The following is a 22039-nucleotide window of genomic DNA, read 5'->3' on the forward strand; positions in this document are numbered from 1 at the left end:
TAACATAGAAATGGGTCGATTAAATGATAAGAATAAAAATTTGAAAAATTACAGTTGTTACAAGTGCTTTGGCCAGCGGGTTCAGCGGCTAGTCATGGTGTAATTGGATGCAATTGGAGGTGTAGTGTGAGGACTGATTGAAGCAGGTCTAGTGGTGCGCGGTGCTAGGGTTGATGGGGCAGGTCCGGTGGACGACGATGAAGATAAGAGAGAAGAGAAGGAGAGACATCGACCAGTGTACAAGAGATGGTGGAATGAACTTGAGTTAGGGTTCGAGGAAACGGGAAAGTGTTTAAGGATATGTTTTAACCCGTTTTTTCTAAAATTGGTACCAAGCCCATAATCCATTAGAAAATGATGGTTTCTCATTGATTTAAACAAAGCCCATAACCTGCGAATTTTGTAAGTTTAAATCAATGAGAAACCATCATTTTCAAATGGAGCAATCTGGCGGCATGATAGGGGGGATGACGTGAGGCATTGCAAATGCAGGTAATTATATATATATATATATATATTTATATACATATATATATATTGATTTGATTATTTTTCACACGATATCAGGCTTTAAAAATGGGTTTTCACCTAAACTTAATAAAACACACATATGGCAAGTGTACCAATTGTATATGTAATATAATCGCGGTAAGAACCGAGTAGCAATCCGTGGACACGTAAATTTCAATACTATCAATACTAAATCTTTGCATTTAAAATAACTGTGTGAAATGATCTTAAAAATTGTTGTTTTTAAAAGAAATTTTTAAAGTAACTTATAACAATAATTTAAAGCGGGTAAAAATGATAATGGAAATATTCAAGATTTAAAAGCTTTCATCTTAACTTTATAATCCACTTGACCTCTCATGAAGGTATACTCAAATATATGATAAATTCACTATTTTATTTTTTTATGAAAAATAGTAGTTTCTAGTTATAGATAACTATTCCCTTGATTTTTTTTGGAAAACTAGTACTAATTATACAAACTAATCAACTCAAATCATAATTGTAAGTAAACTTTTATGTTGGAATTTAAATATATAAATTATCATTCAATTACGAACTTCAACCGGTTAGAAAGATTACATGAAAATCATCTAATCCACCTATGATTGATTAAGTTAGGAAAAGTTCATATATTCTCTTAATTTATGAATTTTCAACCCAAGTGTAATATTAAAGTAATTGTGTTAACAAGTTTCTTATAATATTATTTAAAAAGAATGTCGATTCATAACAAATGTTCAATCTTTTCAAATCTAAACAAGAGGATATGTTTTTAATCAATTTTCATCTAGCATGCTATAGTTATTTTTTAATTATTTCTAGATTAAAACTTATAGAGTTGTATGAACAAATTTTATAAATTAATGATAAAATCAAGAGTTTTTCAGCATACAAGACGTATCATTCATAATCTTGCAAACTAGTTTCAATTGTTTAAAAACATTATTTTACCAAGTGAAACATGAGCTTGCCATTATTTCAACATAAAAAATCACATATTATATCAAAACATCAAAATTTATCAAGTTTCATCATAAGTTAAGGTGATATGAAGAGTTTAGCTCCTGATAATAATGAACTATACATCAAAATAGAATAACATAGCATTCATGATTAACAGATAATCTTTTGTACTTGAAGCATGTGCACATAGTTGACCTTGGGGTTGTGTGCATCCTTCTCAGCAAAAAATATCACTTTTTGCTTTTGTCATGTTAGGCACAGGGTTGTGCCAAAATGGGCACAAAGGTTGGGTCACCACAGGAACAAGGTTGTGCGTGACTCGGCTTGGGGTGTGTTGGACCTTGTTAGCAGACATATTGTACTTTTCTTTTATTCTTCCAGGCATCGGGTTGTGCCAAAATGGGCATAGGGTTGTGCTTGACTAGACATTGGGTTGTGTCTTCCTGGGCATGGGGTATGCTTGGCGTCTGGAAGTTTATTTCATTGCTTTTTCTTCAGGAAAATTGTTCATTTCTCGTTTATTAGCTCGTTTGTCCTTGAAAAATCAAATTAAACAAATTAAGTATCAATACTAACTAAAATTCCAAACAAATATCAAAGAATGGAGCGTATTTGATGTATCAAAAATGTATAATTTTATGTACATAACAGGGCCAAACCATTAAAACATCAAATGAGAGGATTCAGGCTTTTGCATCACCACCCTCATCATCCTCTCCGTCGGTATCCTTCACCACTTCAGTGTCATCAACACCTTCACCGTCCTTAACCCTCGAAGATCCTTCACCCTTGAGAGCCACCATGGTCCTTTCCCAAGCCTTAATGTCCCAAAAAGAGATATCCAAACCCTTAGTCACCTCTTCGTCAGCCATATTCAGCATATCCTGGGCAATGATAATGGCAGTCTTCTTCTTAGCACCAGCCACATACTCCTCTAGCTCCTACGCATGTCGAGCTTCAATTTCCTTTCAGCTTGAGAAAGCTTCTCGCCATCTAGCACATCCTTCTCCATCCTCCTAGTATGTTTCACTGTTCCCTGGTAGCAATATCGGAAATGATCTATACCATGTAACATTTTTAAAACATGGAGTATGAGCAATAAAATCAAACAATCAAGGATCACGGCGAGTATAAGGAAGTCAAAAAACTTACCAAACATAGGATAGCTTCCAATTTATCCAATGATTCTTCGTGATCAAGATCCTCAAAAGAATCCTAGGCTTTTCTGTTCTTGCTTGGAGTAGGCTTCAGAGGAAGATATGAAGAGATGGAGAATTTGGAATGACAAGTTTACATATTGAAAGAACAGATTTTTCCCCAATAATAATCACTCCACTTGAGGAAAGGATACTGTCAATATCATCGGCACAAAAATCAAGGATAGGTTTCGTGGATCATGCCTAGGATCACATCAGGTCAGTTTCTTATTTAAATATATTTGTGCACTAATAAAAACAATGTAGTATCCTAACCTTGAGGCATAGCGGATTGAGAGTGATGAGACTCAGAGCTAACTTCAACATTAGGGACCTTTGGCAGAAAGCTCCTTTCAGCAGACTCAAGATTAAAGATAAGGTTTACCCTAGCTGCCGTCTCTTCATGAGGAGGAGCAAGTTCAAAAAACTTTATACCTGTACAAATAAACAATGTCAGCATAAGCGCAAGATAAGAGGAAAGTATCCTAAAAACTAAAGATCTTACCCTTAGTGGCCAAAAAAACCAGAAGATCTTTTCCATTGATTATTGAATCTCGGCTCACGAAGAAGAATTTATTCTTCCAGTTTGAATCATTTTTGGTACTGTTCAAGATAAGGAGTTCTTGACCAGGTTATGCTTTGAAAAATTTATACCTGTACAAATAAACAAAGTCAGCATAAGCGCAAGATAAGAGGAAAGGATCCTAAAAACTAAAGATCTTACCCTTAGTGGCCCAAAAAACCAGGATCTTTTTCATTGATTATTGAATCTCGGCTCACGAAGAAGAATTTATTCTTCCAGTTTGAATCATTTTTGGTACTTTTCAAGATAACGGGTTCTTGACCAGGTTATGCTTTGAAAAGATAACGCTGAGAACCTTTGGGGAAAAAATCATACGAGTAATCTAGTTCAGAGAAACAAAAATCAAGATCAAGATTCTAAATCAGATTTTCGAGAACAAAGAGAGTCCTCCAGGCCATCGGCATAAGTTGAGCAAAACTCAGACCGGTGTCCTTAAAAAACTCGATGGTCAATTTGGGAAAGGATAGGTAAAACCAATTTTGAAAGGATGATAAGGAAAACTAACCCACTTATTCAACACCAGATCCGCCTTGGAAATGGAATCAAAAGGCTTGAAGACGGCATTATCATTAAAAGAAAGAGTAGATTTCAATGATTTTATGTTGGAATCCTTAAAAGAACATGTCTTTTGAGTACTTGGGTCGTGGATAAGCTGATCTATGAAACCGAGGTCACCCACATCAGAAATAGTAATTTAGGGTCGAGTTGCCTTCTTACCCATGACCAATCCAAAGTCACAAAAAGAGAAGAAAAGCAGTAAAAAATAACCCTAAGAAGAACGAGCCCGAAGAAGGTGGAAAAAGGGTACGATACGGTAAGATAGGAAAAATGCCACCTCGATTCCCGCGTACTATCAAAATTTAAAATCATCAAAAATGTTAGAAAATTTTGAAATATTTACCGCTATTAATAGGTGGATACAACTATATATATATATATATTATGGGCAGTTGTTGTGGGTAGAAATTTCAAAGATCTTGATAGGCGGAATTCTTAAGAGAATCCTCGCAGTGCATCAGGATCATAGAGAGACCGGATCCTTAGTAGTTTCATTATTAATTATCATTATCAGTTCGCTGTTGCTTTAATCTTGCAGGAAATGATCGACAATTAATGCTCAGTTGAAGACTTGGTAAAACCATTAAAGATAAGAAACGTTGGAGGCTGTTACAACTCATTTATGGCAAAGATATACCATCCGTAACAACCTAAAGATTTTCGCAAGAGCATTTAATGCTTATTATTGTCAATTATTGTCATGTCATACTTCGTGTAACTATATATGGAAGTTTCTTAGATCGCATAGTACAGGACACACACCCCAAACACACTTACTTGTACTCATAGCAGCGATCAAGCACTTCCAACACTTGTATTCACCAATTTTAAGTTAATATAATTGAGGCAGAGGATAGTTTTCCCCTCCTGAGGTTTTTTGTCGGAGTTCCTACAAGGATCATAGGCTTTTTCCTCACTAAATCGATGTGTCACTCGTAACATTTACTTGTCATTTTGTTTACAATATCAAGCATCCTACCTCGCATTCAAATTTTGGTTACTTGATTATCCACTTGTAATGTTTTACCAAAACATAGTGAATGGAGACCCTATATGGGCTTTTTACGTCATGTGGCGTCACGTTACCGTATGAGCGTTTTACAAATTGACGTAGTTGATAGAGCTATTACAAAGCATTACCTCATTATTTTATTATTATTATTATTATTATTATTATTATTATTATTATTATTATAACAAAACAACAAATAAAGCAACCATCAATCATCTTCCCCATTTCAGCGCTTTGTAGGGGGTATCCGCCACTCCAAAACTGCTCATTGCGCCCGCCGGGGGAGGGTGTTCCCGACGCTATAGGGGCTTTTTGAGTGGGCATAGCGCCCACTCAGAGCCGACCATATGAGAAGGCTAGGAGTAGAGGTGTCCATTCCAGTACAAGTGTACAATTCAACATGTCATTCAATTTGACCCTCCACATAGGCTGCCAAGTGTACAAGTTTCCATTTTTACAATTTCTCCTTCATGAATGATAAAATGAAAAATATGTCGTCGGTGTGAATCGAACGCACTACCTTGCTTTTAAAATGTTTGTGGCTTACTAACTCAACTATGATAAATTAATATTAGCATTCTTTTTTTCTTAATTGGTATAGATTCACAACCTTTCATTATGATTTCTTTTAAAATACAAATACAAATTATTCTTAGTAATCTATTTATTGTAGGAAATTATTTATAACTTATGAATCCAAAAGAAATGTTGTTATGAATATTATTAAATGTAACTTTTTTGTTTTATCTTTTTAACCACCTGTGTACCACACAAGCTTTATCCTAGTGTATTAGTAGTACAGTAGATTAGAATATATTCAATGTAATTTAGTTGAATATAAACTAATTTAATTTAATTTTAAATTATTTTATTATTAAAAAATTATAAGAATTCATGTTATTTATATAAAGAATTATTGCTTATAGTGGATATTTTTATTTATACCGAAGGGCTAACTAAATTTAGGATCAACTCAAAAATTGTAGAATAACGAGTGTTTTTACCCGGCGTGTTGCGCCGGGCAGGTGGGTAAAACATGGGTGGTGGCAAAACACAAGCGTTGATACGGTAAGTCGACGCGAATTCGGTCGGTTGCAGTTACGTTCATTATTGTATTGGAATTAAGACAAAAATAAAACAATATATATATATATATATATATATATATATATATATATATAATTTGGGGTTGACCAATGGGGTCGCATCAGTCGGTAAAACTTGATCACTTGTAAAACCCGACCATTATCGATCCCGGGCGTTAATGCGGTTTAGTCTACGCGAATTCAGTCGGTTTTCGTCATGTTCTTTACGGTACCGGAACTAAAAAAACAAAAATCAGCATTCGGTTGGTTTTTGTTACGATACTGGAACTAAAACAAAACGTGGCGAGTCTACGCGAATTCAGTCGGTTTCCGTAGTGTTCGGTACGGTACCGTAACTAAAACAAATATCAAAAAGAACAAAACCAAAATTCACATTTGGTAGGTTTTCGTTACGTTCATTACGACCGAAACAAAAAAATTACCAATAAGGTGACGCAAAGTGGCCCAATCGAGACTTTGCGGCACCAAACTTCTTATTTATATTATATAACAACGGTCGGTTTCCGTTGTGTTTGGCACGGTACCGTAAATAATAAAAATATCAAAAAGAACAAAACCAAAATTCACATTTGATAGGTTTTCGTTACGTTCATTACGACCGAAACAAAAAAAAATTTACCAATAAAGTGCCGCAAAGTGGCCCAATGAACTAAAACAAAACGCGGTGAGTCTGCGCAAATTCGGTCGATTTCCGTAGTGTTCGGTACGGTACTGTAACTAAAACAAATATCAAAAAAACAAAACAAAAAAAAATTATCAATAAGGTGCCGCAAAGTGGCCCAATCGGGACTTTGTGGCACCAAACTCCTTATTTATATTATATAATAACGGTCGGTTTCCGTTGTGTTCGGAACGGTACCGTAACTAAAACAAATATCAAAAAGAACAAAACCAAAATTCACATTTTATAGGTTTTCGTTACGTTCATTACGACCGAAACAAAAAAAAATTTACCAATAAGGTGCCGCAAAGTGGCCCAATCGGGACTTTGCGGCACCAAACCCCTTATTTATATTATATAAATATAATAACCGTCGGTTTCCATTGTATTCGATACGGTACCTTAACTTAAACGAATATCAAAAAGAACAAAATCAAAATTCACATTTGATAGGTTTTCGTTACGTTCATTACGACCGAAACAAAAAAAAAATTACCAATAAGGTGCCGCAAAGTGGCCCAATCAGGACTTTGCGGCACCAAACTCCTTATTTATATTATATAATAATAGCGTATTGTTTTTTAAAATAAGTAAAAAACTAAACATATTTTAATTTAATTCCAATTACTTTGATTATGGGTATTTTTTTGGTTTTTCATAAAAACAATTTTATATATAGAAATCTTTCATATTTTTTTTACATTTACAAGGCCATCAAGATCCCATGCATTTCGGAAATATACATTTAAGTAAATTTTAGTATATATATTTAAATAAGTAAGTGACAGGTTTAATACGCAATCCACACGCCAATGATATGTTGGTAGAGTGGTAAGGGAGAGACATGGTGTTCCAAGTGACCCGGGTTCTATTTCGCCCCCACCATTAGTTTTAGCAGCACCTGGTGATGATGGAGGAGTGTAACATCCTACTTTTGATCATAATAATAATATAAATTTCGTCTATTTTACGGTGGGTCGTTATCGGTTTAGATAAATAGAAGTGAGTTGGGCTAGTGTTGGGTTAAATGGATATGGGTTATGGACTTTGGGTATAAAAGAAAGAAGTAGAGTCCATGGGTTTGAGCCCCTGATCCCTAAATATATAAACCTTTAATCATCCATTAATCATTCATTTCACATATTCCATACACCATTCAAAACACACACTTAAACTTTCTCTCTAGTTCTTCCTTTTCTCTAGCCGAAACCAAGAAGGAAACCGAACACCGACCCAAGGTAATACCAGTATGATGTTTTATTAACTTAAAGTCGTTATATTTAGTTACAAAACAACGAGCCGACACCATTACATCGTTAAAGTCATGAGATTCGGGTGGAATCGGGTATAAACCGAACCTAAGATGAGCTTAGGGGTCACCCTTGCTTAGATCTAGGGTTAAAACACGTTTTTCCGGCAAAAACGCGTTTTTCCGGCAATTGTGGCGCCGAAAAGTGGTACTAGGTTAAGAGGAGTGTCAGGGAATGTTCTGACATTCGCTGACCTAACCCTAGTTCGCTAAGGAGGAACTAACGAATCAGAAGTAATTCGCTAGCTGATTCGTCTAAGGGAATATAACGAATTAGCTTCAGTTCGTTAAGGAGAAAAGATAGCAAATTACCCTTGATTCGCTATAGTTAAAAGATAACGAATTGGAAGGTCCAATTCGTTGCATAAACGGGTTCGCTATGGACTAATTCGTTATGAGTCCAGTTCGCTAAAAGATCTAATTCGTTAAGAGGACTGGTTCGTTATAAGAGTTCAATTCATCATAAGGTTCAACTCGTTAACCAGAACAAACGAATAAGGTCTGATTCGTTATAAAGTAATGAATGGGTTCATTCGCTATGAACTCCATTCGTTAAAGGACTGGGACGAACTAGAAGTTTAACATAATGACAGAATGGTCCTTGAACTTAGAAAAAGAATGAAGTAATTACAATTAAGCCCTTGAACTTTCGACCCCAGCCAGGTGCTCTGCCCCTTGGACCCTGCTAGGGGCTGCCGCCCCTAGACCCCGCTGCCAGGAGCGCTGCCCCGGACCCCCGTTCATTGTGGGTCATAAGTAGACTAGAAAGACGTTATAGATAGTGATAGATAATTGATACGTGTAATTATTATACAGTTAGCCGCGCCCAACTGAAGAAAGGAATAATAATTAACGGTGAACGTAACCGACTTCAGGTGAGTTTCTAGCCCCATTCCTTGTTATGTTTTCGGGGCTGTGTGCATACTTGATGTGATTAGTTAATACACTTATCCTAAGTGATAAGTGTATGCCATATATGTATTATGTGAAATGTATGAATGGTTTCTTTCCAGTACGTGAACGATCTTCGGAATTGCATGTACTGCCATGAAATGGTTGATGTTATATGTTTGTTGTAAGATGAAGAATGAATGATGTATGTATGTGCGAAACTTACGATTATGTATATAGAAAGTATGTTAAGGAGGTATGGAAGAAAGGGTACTGGACCCTAATAATATCCGAGGATGGAGGGTACCGGACCCTAATAATATCCGAGGATGGAGGGTACCGGACCCAAATAATATCCAAGGATGGAGGGTACCGGACCCTAATAATATCTGAGGATGAAGGGTGATCGGACCTTAATAATATCCGAGGATGGAGGGTACCGGACCCTAATAATATCCGAGGTATGTAGGGCGAAGGCTCTTTATAACGTAAGGCTAGTTATGAATGTATACGAAAGAACGATGAACAGGTTAAGTATGTAATGCGTACCTACGGGCACGTATATGTGTACGTAAAGTAAGTTATGTGATTAACTGGAACTCGCTCAGCGTAGCTGACTTTTAGTATGCACGCAGGCAAATAGGTTGAGGCAGCTCGCATGATTGAAGACACATGGCATGCAATCGAAGATACTGGCATCTCGCAGAAATGTTATGATGAATTAAAGACTATGTTTTATTTTTAAATGGCTATGAATGTTTGGTAAACGAGATTTGGAAGTTATGTAATATATTACGGTTGAAGTTATTATATTCCGCGTAAGGTTTTAATTAACTCTGATTTGTAGAACTGTGTTTATGAGTAAATCCACCACCAAAGTAAGGCTACCGGTAACGGGGCCTTACAAGTTGGTATGAGAGCAAAGTTCGAGAGATTTATGCATCCTACATGCTTAGTCTCGAACAGAGAATGGGATTTAAGAAAGAAAAGAAAGAAGATGCCAATTCGAGATAGCCATGTGTCACTCAAGCAAGCCCAGTAACGGTAAAGTGTATGATTAAATATGTATATAAATGTTAGCTTAATTGCTAAAGAAATAATATGTGAATGTTAGGGATAGGGTTAATTGATTGTTCGATTGGTTAACTGTCTAGAGTAGAACCAACACAAATAGACTCATAAGAGGAAGTGTATAGGACACGGAAAGTAACGTGATCAGCTAATCACAATTGCCCACTGTTATTACCTGTTAGCCTTACTATCCTTGTACTAAATAGTTCCTTTAGTGATGACGTTTGTGTTTTCCTTTCCAGAATACGATGGATGGATCTAGGGAAGTTGTTGGAGCAGGAGGCCGCACTGGACGTCGTGGCAGGCCTCATCGCGTCCAACGACCTTCGTTTGAAACAGCTTCCAACACCGAAGAAGAGGGAAGTGCAGCTGGAGGAAACCTTAACAACAATGAAAGGGTTCAGCTAGATCCCTTAATTCAAGCAGCTATTGTCCAAGCGGTAGCCGCGGCTGTGAAAAACATGAATCCCGAGAGATCTGCTGGAAGCCTTGAAAGAACAGCTGAAGAAGCGGGAGGAGGTGGTAGGGAAGACGATGAAGGAGAAAGAGAGGCCTCGAGTGAGGTTAAGTCTATGAAGGCCGATGAAAGGAAAAGGGGCCGAGGTGGTTGCAACTATAAGTCCTTTAAGGGTTGTGACCCGCCGAAGCTGACTGGTTTGGGAGACGCAATCGCTACCCTTCAATGGATAACCGCCATGGATAAAACTATCCGCATTAGCGAGTGTTGCCCCTATCAAGCTGTCGGTTATGCCACCCAATCGTTTGAAGAAGAGGCGATGTATTGGTGGGAAAGTGTGGAGCAGAGGAAGACTCGGGATTTGATTAAGGCCATGAAGTGGGAGGATCTGAATTAGTTAGTTATGAAGAAGTTCTGTGCTGACACCGAAGTTGAGAGGGCGGAGACGAAGTTTCTGAACTTGAAAGCTGGGACGATGACACATCATGAGTATACTACCGAGTTCAACCGAATGTCTAGGTTGGTACCCGATATGGTCAACACCGAGGCTAAGAGAATCAAGTGTTATGTGAGGGGACTGCCACAAAAGGTTCGCATGCTGGTCAGGGCGAATAAACCTGCTAATTTTGACTCTGTTGTCGAACTCGCAGAGATGGTTTATGAGGATCTTGCTGCGGACGATGTTGTGGTGGGGGAAGAGAAGACAAACAAGAAGTGGGTCGCTCCTATTAAACGACCGGGTACCCAGTTGTGGAACTCTAAGGACAAGAAGCAGAAAGTGTGGGAGAGAAAGACGCGCAAGACGTGTGGGAAGGTGAACGGTGGAGAGTGCAAGTGGGGCACTGGTTCGCATGCTGGTCAGGGCGAATAAACCTGCTAATTTTGACTCTGTTGTCGAACTCGCAGAGATGGTTTATGAGGATCTTGCTGCGGACGATGTTGTGGTGGGGGAAGAGAAGACAAACAAGAAGTGGGTCGCTCCTATTAAACGACCGGGTACCCAGTTGTGGAACTCTAAGGACAAGAAGCAGAAGGTGTGGGAGAGAAAGACGCGCAAGACGTGTGGGAAGGTGAACGGTGGAGAGTGCAAGTGGGGCACTGGTTCGGATGTGTGTCACAAATGTGGAAAGGCTCATGGCGAGAGTGTAGGCTTGGGACAAATGCTTGTTATAAGTGTGGGCAGGTGGGGCACTATGCTAATGAATGTGATGCTAAACCCGCATGCTTCAAGTGTGGTAAGACGGGTCATATGGCAAGGGAGTGTACTGATGGTGGAGCTGGAGGTAGTGGAAAGAAGGATACCGATCAAGCTAGGCCAAGGACTAGAGCCTACATGCTGACCCAGGAGCAGGCCTAACAGATTCCAGATGTTGTGACTGGTACGTTTTTAGTAAACGGTATTTCTGCTTCAGTATTATTTGATTCGGGTGCGAATAAAAGTTTCGTAGCTACACCGTTTAGTAAATTAGCTGAAATGAAATGTTGCCGAGTGTCTAAAACCTTTATTGTAGAAACTTCTAGTGATACTTCGGTTAAAATAATGATAATGGTTAAAAATTGTAAGATAGAGTTAGAGGGACATGAGTTCCCTGTTACCTTGTATGTTATGACCTTAGGAGAGTTCGATGTAGTTTTGGGAATGAATTGGTTGTCTGAGTACGAATCTCAGATAGGATGTAAAAGTAGGATTATAAGGTTAAAATCCTTGGATGGTAGTGCGGTGATGGTTTATGGTGATAAGGAAAGTTCGGGGCTTAATGTCATTTCGATGATAAGAGCCGAAGGTTTGTTAAGGCGAGGGTGTGGTGCCTACCTGGCGTATATTGTCAACGCTACGGCCGAGAGGAAAGATATGAAAGATGTTCCTATCGTGTGCGACTACCCAGATGTATTCCCTGAGGATCTTCCAGGGTTGCCGCCGGAGCGTGAGATAGAATTTCAGATAGATTTAGTACCAGGAGCCCAACCAGTCGCGAAAGCACCTTACCGTCTAGCACCATCCGAGATGAAAGAATTGATGTACTAACTGCAAGAACTTCTCGACAAGGGTTTTATTAGACCAAGTGTTTCCCCGTGGGGCGCACCAGTGTTGTTCGTGAAGAAGAAGGATGGAAGTATGAGAATGTGCATAGACTATCGCGATTTGAACAAGCTTACGGTAAAGAATAGATATCCTTTACCAAGGATTGATAATCTGTTTGACCAACTACAAGGTTCAAGTTAGTTCTCACGAGTATATCTTAGATCAGGCTATCATCAGCTGAAGGTGAAAGAGGCAGACATCCCTAAGACAGCGTTTCGGACGCGGTATGGACACTACGAGTTCTTCGTTATGTCATTCGGTCTAACGAATGCTCCCGCAGCATTTATGGACATGATGAATAGGGTGTGTTGGTCAATGTTGGATAAGTCAGTAATCGTCTTTATCGACGATATATTGATCTATTCCAAGAGCGTGTCCGATCACGCTGAGCATCTGAGAGAAGTATTGCAGACTCTGAAGAAAGAGAAGTTGAACGCTAAGTTTTCGAAATGCACGTTCTGGTTGCAAGAAGTGCAATTTCTAGGTCACGTGATCAATCCTGAAGGGATTACCGTGGACCCAGTAAAGATTGAGGCGATAACAAATTGGAAGACTCCACAGAATCCTACTGATATACGAAGCTTCGTAGGGTTAGCTGGCTACTATAGGAGACTCATCGAAGGTTTCTCCAAGATAGCCGCACCGTTGACCGGTATGACCCGAAAGTCGATAGTATTCAGTTGGGGTAAGTTTCAAGAAGAATCTTTTCAGGATTTAAAGAAGAGACTCACGCAAGCTCCAATCCTTGCTTTACCCGATGGTGACGAGGATTTGGTTGCTGATGCTTCTCATCATGGGTTAGGTTGCGTGTTGATGCAACGTGGAAAAGTGATAGCTTACGCGTCTAGACAGTTGAAAGTCCATGAGAGTACTTTTCCGACTCATGATTTAGAGCTAACATCAGTAGTGCATGCTCTCAAGATATGAAGACATTATCTGTATGGTACTAAGTGTACCATTTACACAGATCACAAGAGTTTAAAGTACTTCTTCGAGCAGAAGGAATTGAACATGAGACAGAGGAGATGGTTGGAGTTGATTAAGGATTACGACTGCGACATTAAGTACTATCCGGGTAAAGCTAATGTAGTCGCCGACGCGTTGATCCGTAAGAATGAGGAAGTCCTTGCAACAGTGAAGTCATACCAGTTGATTATGAACACAAGTCTGTTTGAAGAAATCATCAAAGTGTAGTTAGAAGTGCTGGTAGATGAAGGGCTAGTGAAGAAAGAAAGGATTTTCAGTCAGAAGGACGATTTCATGGAAAACACTCATTGTGTTAAGACTAGGTTTGACCGTATGTGGATTCCACGCCATGGAGATCTTAGAGGTCCAATCTTAGATGAAGCTCATAAGTCAAGATATTCGATTGATCCAGGAACTACAAAGATGTACCAAGATTTGAAAAGAGATTACTGGTGGCCATGCATGAAGAATGATGTAGTAGAGTATGTAAGTAAATGCCTAACTTGCTTGCAAGTCAAGGCAAAACACCAGAAACCTTATGGAAAGATGCAGCCTCTAGAGATACCAGAATTGAAATGGGAACACATCACCATGGATTTCATAACTAAGCTACCTCCTACAACTAAGCATCATGATACCATCTGGGTGATAGTGGACCGTTTGACCAAAAGTGCTCACTTTCTACCCATACGAGAGGCCATCTCGTCAGAAACGTCAGCAAATTTGTTCATAAAAGAGGTTGTGGCCAAGCATGGAGTGCCGTTATCGATCGTGTCTGATAGAGTTACTCGATTCACTTCGAGATTTTGGAAGAAGTTCCATGAAGCTATGGGAACGAGATTGAACATCAGTACGGCGTATCATCCTCAAACCGATGGACAGTCTGAAAGGACGATCCAAACCCTTGAGGATATGCTACGTGCTTGTGTTTTAGACTTTGGAGGAAGTTGGGATGATCATCTGCATCTAGCAGAGTTCTCCTATAACAACAGCTACCATTCAAGTATTGGTATGCCACCGTTTGAGATGCTTTACGGTAGGCGATGTAGAACCCCGGTATGTTGGGGAGAGATTGGACAGAAAGAGATGGGAAGTTTAGAAGTGGTTCAAGAAACATATTTAAAGTTTGACCAGATTAAAGCAAGAATGAAAGCTGCTCAAGATAGACAAAAGTCTTATGTTGATAAGCGGCGATGACCGATTGAGTTTAACGTTGGTGACATTGTGATGCTCAAGGTCTCGCCTTGGAAAGGAATCATTCGTTTCAGGAAGAGGGGAAAGTTGAGTCCAAGGTATATTGGACCGTTTAAGATTATAGATCGTGTTGGCGAAGTGGCTTATAAGCTAGACTTGCCAGAAGAATTAGAAGGAATTCATTCATCCTTCCATGTTTCTCAACTAAGGAAATGCCTAGCTGATGACACGTCTCATGTGCCATTAATGGACATTGAGGTTGATGAACAGTTGAACTATATTGAACAACCGATCGAGATAGTTGACCGCAAGGAAAAGCAGCTTCGTCACAAGGTTATACCTGTAGTGAAAGTGATATGGAAGCATCGCAAGGGTTCAGATGCTACTTGGGAAGCTGAGGATGAGATGCGCAAGTTTTACCCGAATTTGTTTATGTAATAGTTAGGTTTCGGGGAAGAAACCTCTTTAAGGAGGGAAGACTTGTAACATCCTGCTTTTGATCATAATAATAATATAAATTTCGTCTCTTTTACTATGGGTCGTTATCGGTTTAGATAAATAGAAATGAGTTGGGCTAGTGTTGGGTTAAATGGATATGGGTTATGGACTTTGGGTATAAAAGAAAGAAGTAGAGTCCATGGGCTTGAGCCCATAATCCCTCATTATATAAACCTTTAATCATCCATTAATCATTCATTTCACATATTCCATACACCATCCAAAACACACACTTAAGCTTTCTCTCTAGTTCTTCTTTTTCTCTAGCCGAAACCAAGAAGGAAACCGAGCACCGACTCAAGGTAATACCAGTATGATGTTTTATTAACTTAAACTCGTTATATTTAGTTACGAAACAACAAGCCGACACCGTTACATCGTTAAAGTCACGAGATTCAGGTGGAATCGGGTATAAACTGAACCTAAGATGAGCTTAGGGGTCACCCTAGCTCAGATCTGGATCGAACGGGATGAAAAACGATTTAAAACACGTTTTTCCGGCGAAAACACGTTTTTCCGGCAATGGCGGCGCCGGAAAGTGGTACGAGGTTAAGAGGTGTGTCAGGGAATGTTCTGATATTCCCTAACCTAACCCTAGTTCGCTAAGGAGGAACAACGAATCAGAAGTAATTCGCTAGCTGATTCGTCTAAGGGAATATAACGAATTAGCTTCATTCGTTAAGGAGAAAAGATAGCGAATTACCCTTGATTCGCTATAGTTAAAAGATAACGAATTGGAAGGTCCAATTCTTTGCTTAGACTGGTTCGCTATGGACTAATTCGTTATGAGTCCAGTTTTCCAGACCCCCGCTGCCAGGGGCTCTACCCCTTGGACCCTGCTAGGGGCTGCCGCCCCTAGACCCCGCTGCCAGGGGCGCTGCCTCCGGACCCCCGTTCGTTGTGGGTCATAAGTAGACTAGAAAGACGTTATAGATAGTGATAGATAATTGATACGTGTAATTATTATACAGTTAGCCGCACCCAACTGAAGAAAGGAATACCAAATAACGGTGAACGTAACCGACTCCATGTGAGTTTCTAGCCCCATTCCTTGTTATGTTTTCGGGGCTGTGTGCATACTCAATGTGATTAGTTAATACACTTATCCTAAGTGATAAGTGTATGCCATATATGTATTATGTGAAATGTATGAATGGTTTCTTGCCAGTACATGAACGATCTTCGGAATTGAATGTACTGCTAGGAAATGGTTGATGTTATATGTTTGTTGTAAGACGAAGAATGAATGATGTATGTATGTGCGAAACTTACGATTATGTATATAGAAAGTATATTAAGGAGGTATGGAAGAAAGGGTACTGGACGCTAATAATATCCGAGGATGGAGGGTACCGGACCCTAATAATATCCGAGGATGGAGGGTACCGGACCCTAATAATATCCGAGGATGAAGGGTGACCGGACCCTAATAATATCCGAGGATGGAGGGTATCGGACCCTAATAATATCCGAGGTATGTAGGGCGAATGCTCTTTATAACGTAAGGCTAGTTATGTATGTATACGAAAGAACGATGGACAGGTTAAGTATGTAATGCGTACCTACGGGCACGTATATGTGTACGTAAAGTAAGTTATGTGATTAACTAGAACTCACTCACCGTAGCTGACTTTTAGTATGCACGCAGGCAAATAGGTTGAGGCAGCTCGCATGATTGAAGACACATGGCATGGAATCGAAGATACTGGCATCTCGCAGAAATGTTATGATGAATTAAAGACTATATTTTATTTTTAAATGGCTATGAATGTTTGGTAAACGAGATTTGGAAGTTATGTAATATATTATGGTTGAAGTTATTATATTCCGCGTAAGGTTTTAATTAACTCTGATTTGTAGAACTGTGTTTATGAGTAAATCCAACACCAAAGTAAGGCTACCGGTAACGGGGCCTTACAAGGAGTAAGCGAATTGGCAGTTAACCTCACAACACTATCATGCCTTCGGGCTAGTGTCCACAGACGCTGACATTATGTGAGGGTGTTCCTGCTTCAAAGGCAAGTATATCTTAATATAATTTCGCCTAATATAATTTCGCAAGTTGCCCATTAGAGAATTTGGCCGTTCAAAAAAATACGCAATACACACCAATATGTTTTAAGCCACTTCCTCGTATAAGTCAAACCTTGACTTGTTGGGTTCCACATAATATCTATAATATATATAAACAAAACTATAATAATCTTACGTGTCGCGATTCGGTCGCTCCCTCTTTTTTTGGAATCACCAAATTTGCTTGATTTTTAAATATAGGTTTCTCATGCATTTGACCCGAATTCACGGGTATGGTCTTATCAAACCCAGATATTTCTTAAACGGGTTATAAAATCATATTAAATTAAAAACTAATCTCACCAAATATTTGATATAAAAATCCTATAAATTAGGGATATATTTAAAATTAATATCTGATTTATTTAAAAATATATATATATATATATATATAATTTATAACTAAAAAAACAATTTTATAATAAAAAAAGACAAAATGGCAAACAGGTCCTTTATGTTTTCATGGTTTTTCAATAGTCGTCCTTTCGCAAACTTAATGACACAAGACGTATTTCATGTTTCAAATTCTGTTCATGTTACGTCCTTTGGTACTAACCCAGTTAATTTTTCTTGTTAAATCTGGTCATGTGCCGTGCACATGAGGGTAATATTGTAATTTTATAGTTTATTTAATATTTAAAACTAATAAATTAAAAATTATATACAACACACCCTCTCTCTCTCTTCTTTCTCTCTGGGATTCTCTCCCACTCAACATTCACCGATCTGAAATTCATCGCCGGACCGCCACCACCTTCAACCACCACCACCATATCTCCGGACAGCCACCACCACCACCACCCGACCAACAGCTCAAACTCGCCGTCACACCACCAATCCAGACCGTCATACCCGACCACCAGCTCAAACTCTCTCTCTCTCTCTCCACCACCAGACCGTCACACCACCGTCACCACCAATCCACCATATACCCTAAAAGCTACAATACACCACCACCAATCAACTATACCTCTCTGTTTCACCTCGTCGGAATCCCATACATGGTCGGAATCACATGCTTTAGCCCCGAAACACCAAGAAACAATGATGAAGGCTTTACAAGCAATCAACTTCAAAGACTGGTGCGACTTGTTTATGCTTTGATTCCAAAAACATTTAAGCAATACTTCGAAAAACCCCCTAATCCAACAAGAACCCTAATTTTGATTTCCCCAATTACTCAAAGATTTTCCTCGTCAAATTAAATTGACTGAGGGTTTTTGTTCCTTATATGATTGCGACAATAAAACACACAAAAACTAACCCGATTAATGACGAATCGAAGGTGATTGGCTTGACGGGGTTCTGGAGTTGGCTTGACGGGGTTCGACAGCGTGACTTGGGGTGGTGGATTTGAATGATGATGATAGTTGTTCCACATGTCAGATAGTGGTGGTGACCTTGAATTGCACGGTGATGATATTGTTCCACATGAAAGATGCAGATCAAGAGAAAGAGTAGAGAAAGAGAGAGAGAGAGAGAAAGAGAGAAGATGGATGAAATAAAGATTTAATTTAAATATCATTAGTTTTTTTAGTAAAGGTAAAATGACTAAACGACCCTCATGTGCCTTGCACATGACTGGATTTAACGAAAAAATTTAACTGGGTTATGGTCAAAGGACGTAACGTGATAGAGTTTTTAAGCATAAAGGATGTTTTGTGTCATTAAGTTTGCGAAATGACGACTATTGAAAAACCATGAAAACATAAAGGACCTATTTTGCCATTTTGTTTAAAAAAAATAAGCAGGTCTTGGGTCTCATCAAACACATACAGCTTTTAAATCGGGTTATAACATCTCATTTATTTGTGTAACAATATACAATAAAAAAATAAAAATTCAAAAAATAAATAAATATTAAAAACAAATAATATAAAACAACCTCCGTAATATGAGGGATAAAAACTAGTAGTTATATAATGTTCATTGATTTAGAGCATACGTCTAGTAGGTACCTAAGAAACTTACTTTCAGGACTAATGATGGATCATATTTGAATTTAGTGTCGGATTCAAGAATTTTTTTTAATTGGTTCACTGTTTTTAAATGCTCCAATTTCATAAAAGACCATACATAAAAATTTGAAGTCGATTCGACGATTCGAATCGGGTAATCCTAGTTGGAATAAAGGACGATGGGTACAGCCAAAAAATAAATTATAGACATCTAGCGCTTAATCCAAAAACCACCACATTTAGAGGAAATAATGATTTTCACTGCACAAAAGCCACCACATTCTTGTAACTTCATGATCCAAATACTAGACTCATGAAGAGAAATGTTATGATGAATTAAAGACTATATTTTATTTTTAAATGGCTATGAATGTTTGGTAAACGAGATTTGGAAGTTATGTAATATATTATGGTTGAAGTTATTATATTCCGCGTAAGGTTTTAATTAACTCTGATTTGTAGAACTGTGTTTATGAGTAAATCCAACACCAAAGTAAGGCTACCGGTAACGGGGCCTTACAAGGAGTAAGCGAATTGGCAGTTAACCTCACAACACTATCATGCCTTCGGGCTAGTGTCCACAGACGCTGACATTATGTGAGGGTGTTCCTGCTTCAAAGGCAAGTATATCTTAATATAATTTCGCCTAATATAATTTCGCAAGTTGCCCATTAGAGAATTTGGCCGTTCAAAAAAATACGCAATACACACCAATATGTTTTAAGCCACTTCCTCGTATAAGTCAAACCTTGACTTGTTGGGTTCCACATAATATCTATAATATATATAAACAAAACTATAATAATCTTACGTGTCGCGATTCGGTCGCTCCCTCTTTTTTTGGAATCACCAAATTTGCTTGATTTTTAAATATAGGTTTCTCATGCATTTGACCCGAATTCACGGGTATGGTCTTATCAAACCCAGATATTTCTTAAACGGGTTATAAAATCATATTAAATTAAAAACTAATCTCACCAAATATTTGATATAAAAATCCTATAAATTAGGGATATATTTAAAATTAATATCTGATTTATTTAAAAATATATATATATATATATAATTTATAACTAAAAAAACAATTTTATAATAAAAAAAGACAAAATGGCAAACAGGTCCTTTATGTTTTCATGGTTTTTCAATAGTCGTCCTTTCGCAAACTTAATGACACAAGACGTATTTCATGTTTCAAATTCTGTTCATGTTACGTCCTTTGGTACTAACCCAGTTAATTTTTCTTGTTAAATCTGGTCATGTGCCGTGCACATGAGGGTAATATTGTAATTTTATAGTTTATTTAATATTTAAAACTAATAAATTAAAAATTATATACAACACACCCTCTCTCTCTCTTCTTTCTCTCTGGGATTCTCTCCCACTCAACATTCACCGATCTGAAATTCATCGCCGGACCGCCACCACCTTCAACCACCACCACCATATCTCCGGACAGCCACCACCACCACCACCCGACCAACAGCTCAAACTCGCCGTCACACCACCAATCCAGACCGTCATACCCGACCACCAGCTCAAACTCTCTCTCTCTCTCTCCACCACCAGACCGTCACACCACCGTCACCACCAATCCACCATATACCCTAAAAGCTACAATACACCACCACCAATCAACTATACCTCTCTGTTTCACCTCGTCGGAATCCCATACATGGTCGGAATCACATGCTTTAGCCCCGAAACACCAAGAAACAATGATGAAGGCTTTACAAGCAATCAACTTCAAAGACTGGTGCGACTTGTTTATGCTTTGATTCCAAAAACATTTAAGCAATACTTCGAAAAACCCCCTAATCCAACAAGAACCCTAATTTTGATTTCCCCAATTACTCAAAGATTTTCCTCGTCAAATTAAATTGACTGAGGGTTTTTGTTCCTTATATGATTGCGACAATAAAACACACAAAAACTAACCCGATTAATGACGAATCGAAGGTGATTGGCTTGACGGGGTTCTGGAGTTGGCTTGACGGGGTTCGACAGCGTGACTTGGGGTGGTGGATTTGAATGATGATGATAGTTGTTCCACATGTCAGATAGTGGTGGTGACCTTGAATTGCACGGTGATGATATTGTTCCACATGAAAGATGCAGATCAAGAGAAAGAGTAGAGAAAGAGAGAGAGAGAGAGAAAGAGAGAAGATGGATGAAATAAAGATTTAATTTAAATATCATTAGTTTTTTTAGTAAAGGTAAAATGACTAAACGACCCTCATGTGCCTTGCACATGACTGGATTTAACGAAAAAATTTAACTAGGTTATGGTCAAAGGACGTAACGTGATAGAGTTTTTAAGCATAAAGGATGTTTTGTGTCATTAAGTTTGCGAAATGACGACTATTGAAAAACCATGAAAACATAAAGGACCTATTTTGCCATTTTGTTTAAAAAAAATAAGCAGGTCTTGGGTCTCATCAAACACATACAGCTTTTAAATCGGGTTATAACATCTCATTTATTTGTGTAACAATATACAATAAAAAAATAAAAATTCAAAAAATAAATAAATATTAGAAACAAATAATATAAAACAACCTCCGTAATATGAGGGATAAAAACTAGTAGTTATATAATGTTCATTGATTTAGAGCATACGTCTAGTAGGTACCTAAGAAACTTACTTTCAGGACTAATGATGGATCATATTTGAATTTAGTGTCGGATTCAAGAATTTTTTTTAATTGGTTCACTGTTTTTAAATGCTCCAATTTCATAAAAGACCATACATAAAAATTTCAAGTCGATTCGACGATTCGAATCGGGTAATCCTAGTTGGAATAAAGGACGATGGGTACAGCCAAAAAATAAATTATAGACATCTAGCGCTTAATCCAAAAACCACCACATTTAGAGGAAATAATGATTTTCACTGCACAAAAGCCACCACATTCTTGTAACTTCATGATCCAAATACTAGACTCATGAA

This window comes from Bidens hawaiensis, unplaced genomic scaffold (genome assembly GCF_021521415.1).
Source record: "Bidens hawaiensis isolate Kalapana, Puna unplaced genomic scaffold, B.hawaiensis_p1.1 tig00419391_1, whole genome shotgun sequence".
NCBI classification, from domain to species: domain Eukaryota; kingdom Viridiplantae; phylum Streptophyta; class Magnoliopsida; order Asterales; family Asteraceae; genus Bidens; species Bidens hawaiensis.